This window comes from Myotis davidii, unplaced genomic scaffold, assembly GCF_000327345.1.
Source record: "Myotis davidii unplaced genomic scaffold, ASM32734v1 scaffold5090, whole genome shotgun sequence".
Lineage (NCBI taxonomy): Eukaryota > Metazoa > Chordata > Mammalia > Chiroptera > Vespertilionidae > Myotis > Myotis davidii.
In genome coordinates this window covers 4,837-11,733 of record NW_006281748.1, presented here as the reverse complement: position 1 = coordinate 11,733, position 6,897 = coordinate 4,837, and positions in this window count along the sequence as shown.

Genomic DNA, 6,897 nt, shown 5'->3' with positions numbered 1-6,897 from the left:
CAGGACAAAGAGAATGAAGAGGAGGAGGGGGAGGATGATGATGATGATGATGATGAGGAGGAGGAGGAGGAGGAGGAGGAGGAGGAGGGAGAGAGGGAGGGAGGGAGGGAGAGGACTGAAAAGAACAGATGAAGGAGGGAGGTAACAAGATTAGCACTGGGGAAAAGGCCTTGAGAAACAGTAAACGGAGGAGGAGAGAGCAGAGAGATAACAGGGCATCCTTGGGCACTCCAGTTAGCTTCGACCTTGGTTTCCTGTTTACACAAGGGGGCGGGGAAAGTTTGGAAAGGGCCAAGAATTGGGTCCAGTTGAATTGATTCCCTACTTGATTTCCTGTTTTTTATACATAATGGTAAAACTACAAATATATAAACAGCTTTAGCCACCCAGCCTTTCACATCCTTGGAGACTGTCTCCATGGCTCTGCACACTACAGCTTTTGGGGGATGTCACTCTAGTGTATGCCCCTTCTTTTTGTGCCCTTCCAGCATTCAACTTCACAAAAACCCTAGGAAGTCAATACTGTCAACCCCATTTTAGAGACAAGGGCATTGAGGCACAGAAAGATGAAATAACAAGGCCCAAATCACACAGATAGTAAGTAGCAGACCTGGGATTCACAGCCAGGTCTGATTGACTCTGTCCAGTAGGCTCCCTGCTCCTCTGTTATCTGTGTCTATGCTTTCCATTCTTCTAGAATGGATACTCCACCATACGCAGTGCAGAAAATGGTCAATGCATGTGGCCAGAATATATGCATGGCCTGGGTTGAGGGAGAGACCCTGAGGGAGTGGTCCAGTTAGGGGCTGTGGCAGGAATCTCCAGGGATGAGGTACAGGGTGGAGAGGGCTTCAGCCTGGGTATGGCAAAGAGATTCTGAAAAATATTACCCAGGGAAGAGCACAGGATTCAGAGGCAGGGAGGGTGAGAGGTGCTGCTGGAGGGGAGAAAGAAGCAGCCAGACCCAGGGCTGTTTGAATGTCAGCAGTGAAGCTGGAGGCCTTGGGAAGGTGTGAGGCTTTGTGGGGGAAGAGAAACTCTGTTTCAAACATGTTTAGTTTAAGCTGTTGGCAGAACATCCAAGTGGAAATAGCTTGCACACAGCCAGGAATATAGGACTGGAAAGAAAGTGTGAGGTTGTGTCAAAAAGAGCAATAGGCAGGATGACTTTTGGCCAAAGTGTGGGGAACTTTCCCCTGCCCCTCTCCACCAGTACAGAGAGGGGCTTTCTCCTTGGGTCCCAGGACCAGACACTGCTTTTCCACCACAGCTCTCTTTCTCTCCCCTCCCGGCCCCTCCAGCCCAGCACAATGATGGACACATGCTCCAAAGCCCTAAAGGGCAGTGTGAGGGGGATCTCAGTCCATACATTTTCCCATGCCAGGGAGTGATAGGGCCTCATCTCACTTTGCTAAATATATTTTGGCTAGGCCTTAAAGCATGCCAGGCCTTCCTTGGTTTCACTTCTAAAACACAAGGCTTTGGGGTCTTATTTGCTCTCCCTTTTCTGCTACCCTCCATCTTAGGTCAGCGTAGTGTCTCTCAACTTACTTCATCCTTAAAAAGGTGTAACCATTTAGTCTGTCCCTGCTGCAGCATCAGACTGAAATTGCTCCCCTTACCTAAGTCCTAAGGTGATGTGGCAGCCCCTTGGCCCCAACCTCATCTCATGCTGGGAACATTTCCCTGCACTCACTTCTCTTGGGCTCTGGGGTCTTGCCCTCCCAGCTTCCCAGTCCCATCTCATCTGAAGCTTTAAACTTCCATTCATCATCTATCTATGGACCCCAGTGTTCCACTAATCAGAGCCCCTGCTGGCATGGAGAAGTCTCCCAACTTGGACCAGTAGCCTCCATAGCTTCACTTGAAACTTAACTATGGGTCTGGGGTCAGCTTAGACAAACATGGCTGTGTGAACATGGTTAGGATTCCTTTTGCACGTACCACCTGGTGGGCTGAAAAGATTTCTCCAGATTCCCACAGAGACTTGTCTCTTGGGACCTCAATGATCAGAGGTGGAGATGGATCAAGGATATAGAGTACCTTCTGGTGTATGTGGGGGTCAGGTTGCAGACTCTGCTGCCAGCCATGAAGAGAGGACCACAGGTCAGTTACCCAAGGTCCCACTCCTGCTTTGACACAAAGACAATGTCCCTTAGCTAGCACATAGTCTCCTTGTGCTAATAACAAGAGGGAGCAGCACAATTAGAAATAGGTGCTGCTCTCTCTGAGATTTACACAACCTCCACCCCAGTGCACATGGCTTTGTAAGAGCCAAATTTCAGGTGTCCCCATGCAGGGCACAACTTGAAGAAGTGCACTTGAAGGTATTGTGAAGAGATGAGCCTGGATCAGCAGCCAGCTTAGGTTCTTGCAGTGGCCCTGCACCACTAAGAAAACCAACTGCCCCAGAGTTTTATTCTTACCAGCTTTGATTAAAAATACCAATGGTAACATTTCCTGAGCTGGTAACTAATTTCCTGGCTAATGGTAACATTAGGTGACAGACCCTCACTGTTCTCAGTACTCCATACTTTCTCATCTAATCCCAACAAAAACTTGTGTTAGTGAGTATAGTAAGTTACTTAACATTATCAATAGGTTCTTGGACTGTAAGCAAAATGATGTATAAGGAAACCAGTTTTCCCATAGGAAAGAGTTAAGTTCCTATGGCATCTCATCAATATAATAATGAAATGACGTTGAACAAAATTATGTTATTTGAGGACCTGCTGTACTGTTATTACCTCATTCCCCTTTTGCCAATAGGGAAATGGAGGCATAGAGTTGCTAGATACCTTGCCAATGTTCTACACCCTGTATATTTGTTGGCTGAAGATTCAAACCAGGTATACTGGCCCCAGAACCTCTGCTAGTGACCAGCGGGCTTCACTGCCTCTTAAATAACAACTGCGGAGACCTACACCTTATATTCGATAAAGGCCTTTCCCTTTTATGAGCAATATCAATTCTCATACCCCATCCACCCTTAAGGAGGTGGTCGTTATTATTGAATCCAGGCTTTCTGGCCCCTGCCTTGCCTGGTCTGAGGAGATGAGTAAATGCTGGTTCTTGCCACCATCAGCTGGAACACAGTAGGAATAGGTAGGGAGAGAAAAATGGCTGCCCAACCAGCTGGAGGCATTGGCTTAGTCTGACATCAAGAGCTCTGCCATCACGAGGCTTTGCCATCAGATTGACTTTGGTTCAAGTCCCGAAGCTACCACTTCCTAGCTGTGTGACCTTGAACAAATGACTTTAGCTCATTAGGCCTCAGTTTCCTTAGATGTAAAGTGGGGAAAATGAGAACACTTACCTTATGAGGTTATGCCAGGGTTGAATGAGATAATGTCTGGGGCCATAAACTCTCAAGTGCTGTGCACATGTGAGTAATTACTCTTCTCTGACCCCTGTTCACTGCTGCTTGGGGAATGGAGTCAGCCTTCCAATCTGAGTCCAGTTCCAAGCCTGACTTCACCTTCTTGGACTTATTTTCTTCTTTGTCATATATGAATGTATGGGAAATTGGGCCTCCTGACCCACTGGGGTGGGCCCACCAGGGTTGGCTATTATTCCTATATAGTTGTTCCTTCATGTCACAAATGTGAGCTGAGGCCCTGCTTAATCCTGCTCTAGTCACCCAGATGGGGACCAAGAGGCCAATTTGGCCCTCAAGGAATTCCCAATACAGTGAGGGAGACAGAAAAGCAGACATTAATAAAACCCAGTGGGAGATCAGAGGAAGTGACTTCTAAGTTGAAGTCCAGCATCCCCCAGGTGCGGGGAATAGTATGTGTAAAGGCATTGATGGGGACTAGGAGAACAGCACAGGATGGAGTCGCTGAGGACATAGAAGCCAGACTTGGATGCTGCATTATGAAATTCAGCTTTGATATTGTACTGACTAAAGGTTATGTGGGCAGATATACATGAAGCCTGGTGCATACAGTTTATTAGTTTGTTACTCAGTAAAACATGTTTACCCCCTCAACTTTCTCCATCCACCCTCCACCCCCACCAGCAAGCAATCTAGCAGAGCCCTAAGCTTCCAAGAGAGATCCCAGTCCTCTCTCCTGAACTCTGCACAAATAAAGTACCCATCCCTTTCCCTCCCTCTTCCCCGAGCTTCCCAAGCTCATCAAATGATACTTCTGCTCACCGTTTCTCAGGCTAAAAACCTTGCCTTCATTTTTCTTTCTCTTTCTCACCCTATGTCCAATTGATCAGCAAATTCTGTCAGCTTGCTCTTTAAAATACATTCAGGATCCAAACCATTTTTTTACCACTTCAACAGCCACCACTCTGGTCCAAGCCACTGTTATCTCCTACCTAGATCAGTGTTGCAGGTTTCTGAAGGGTCTCTTTGCTCCCTGGTGCCCTGTCCTCTACAGTCTTTTCCACACAGCAGCCAGAGGAACCCTGACCTCTGCTCAGGAGCCTCAAAGGCTCTCCATCCCACCCAGACAAAAGTCAAAGTCCTATATGACCTGATCCCTCTTACTTCTCCACAGTCTTTCCCTCCCCATCTCCTCCTCATTCCTCAGCTTCATGCATAAGGGCCTGGGCCTTGCTGTTTCTCTGATGCAACAAGGTGATTCCTGTCTGTGGCTCTTTGCACCTGCTGTTCCTCTGCCTGAAACACTCCTTCCTGAACAAACCCCACTGCATTTAGTACTTTGCTCAATGTCACCTTCTCATATGGGCCTTCCCTGGGCACCTCATCTGAAGTAGCAATCCCATCATTCTTAACATCTACCTGGCTTGATTTTTCTCCATAGCACTGACCACTACTTGCCATATTATATTTATTGTCTCCATAGCTGGAATGCACACTCCACAAGGGTAGATATTTTTGTATTTTGTTCCCTTCTGTATCCCGGATGACGAACACACTGCCTGGCACATAGCAGGCCATCAATAAATATCTTCTGGATGAAGGAATGCTGAGCCAGAGAATCTGGCTTCTGGATATGGGAGAGAGAAGTTGTAGGAGAGTCAGAGGAAAGATGGGGAAGAGATTAGACAAGTGGGCTTAGGAGTGGAATGTGTAACAGATTCTGCAGAATATTCCTCAAAGGAGAAAAAATATGAGTGAAAACCAGATGGAGGGTGGTGGAGGAAAGCCCAATAACTCATGGGCAGAATGAGTAGGATTGGAAAGATGGTGGTTTCCCCTCCCTCCAGCCTTCTAGGCTGGTTACCTCAGGATCATGCCATGGAGCTGACAGGCACCTTTCAGGAAGGAGGCAGCCCAGTCTGGCAGGAAAACTACAGGGCAGTGAGTGATGCCCTCAGTCTGGCAGAGGAGCAAACCAGAGAGACTGGAGTAGGCTTTGAGAAATGGTAGTTGCTTCTGGCTTCCTCCCCAAGTATACAGCTGTGATTTTAGTGGTTTATCTTCTGCTTGTCTCATTTCACATACACATATAAGCATTATTGTCACTTCTCAGTTCAACCCCCATTTCCATTTTCATCCTGCCTCGATCTCCATTTACAACTAGTGCAAACCCATGCCCTCCATGCAACTCACGTGTGCTTCCCAACAGCATGTTTCAAACAGCACTTAGGTGACTTTGGAGGCAAGATATGTTAGAATTGCACTGGATGTCTGCAGCTAGCCTGGGCCCTAGGGAGAACCAGGAGGAGATTACAGTTGCTGCTTTTCCTTTAGTTCCTCAAAAACATTGACTGAGGCCCTATTCTGTGGCAGTCAGGAGTGCTGACATGAAGAGGTGGGAAAGGTCTCAAATATCTTAGATAGTTAAATAATAACATACTATTAAGCATATGAAAACATGTCCAGCCTCTAATAAAAGTAGACAGACAAAAATTCAAGCAATGAGCTATTTTTACCTCTTAGTTGGGCAAATATGAAGTTCCAGGGAGTGGTAGAAGCAGCCACAGTCATCTAGTGTTGGTGGGACTGTGATTGGGTTGACACTCTGGGGATCAAAAGCCATCATCTGTTTTGTTTGTCTGTTTTTAATGTACATGCTTTTTGATCCAGCAGTTCCACTTCAAGAAATTTATCATAAGAAAGTCATAGAACAAATGTGTTGTGTAAGGGTGTAAGTATGAGGATCTTCACTGCAATGATTTTTTTGAGGCAAAATTCACATAAAAAATTAACCATTTTAAAGTTAATAATCCAGTGGCATTTGGTACATTCACAATGTTGTACAACCATCATCTCCATATACTTAGTTTCAAAACATTTTCATTATCTCAAAATAAAATCTCTCCCCATTTCCCCCTCTGCCCAGGCCTGGGCAACCACTAATTTGTTTCTGTCTTAATGGTTTTGTTTATTTGGGATGTTTCATATAAATGGAATCATACACTAGGTGATTTTTGGTGTCTGGCTTCTTTCACTTATTATTATTATTATTTTTTTGAGAACTGTAATGAGTATCAGAACTTCGTTACATTTTATGGCTGAATAATATTCCATTGTATGCAAATACCAATAATTTGATTAGCCATTCATCCATTAATGAATATCTGAGTTGTTTTCACCTTTTGGCCATTGTGAATAAGGCTGCTATGAACATTCATGTACATGGTTTTGAGCATCTGCTTTCAATTCTTTTAGGATGCATAGATTTGGTGGGTCATTTGGTAATTCCATCATGAACTTTTTTTTTTTTTTTGTCTTTTAAATGATAAGGCATCTTTATTCTATTCTTATCATATTTTTCCTATAAAATATGTAGAGCAATGTCTGGTATGATTAATTGCTTCTGATTTAGTGAATGAAAGCATGGCAATTAAGAAGAAAGGACCAGCCGGTATTTAATATTTATTTCTACCCTTCTTTTTTCTTTTAAAATATATTTTTATTATTGATTTCAGAGAGGAAGGGAGAGGGAAAGATAAAAACACCAATGATGAGAGAGA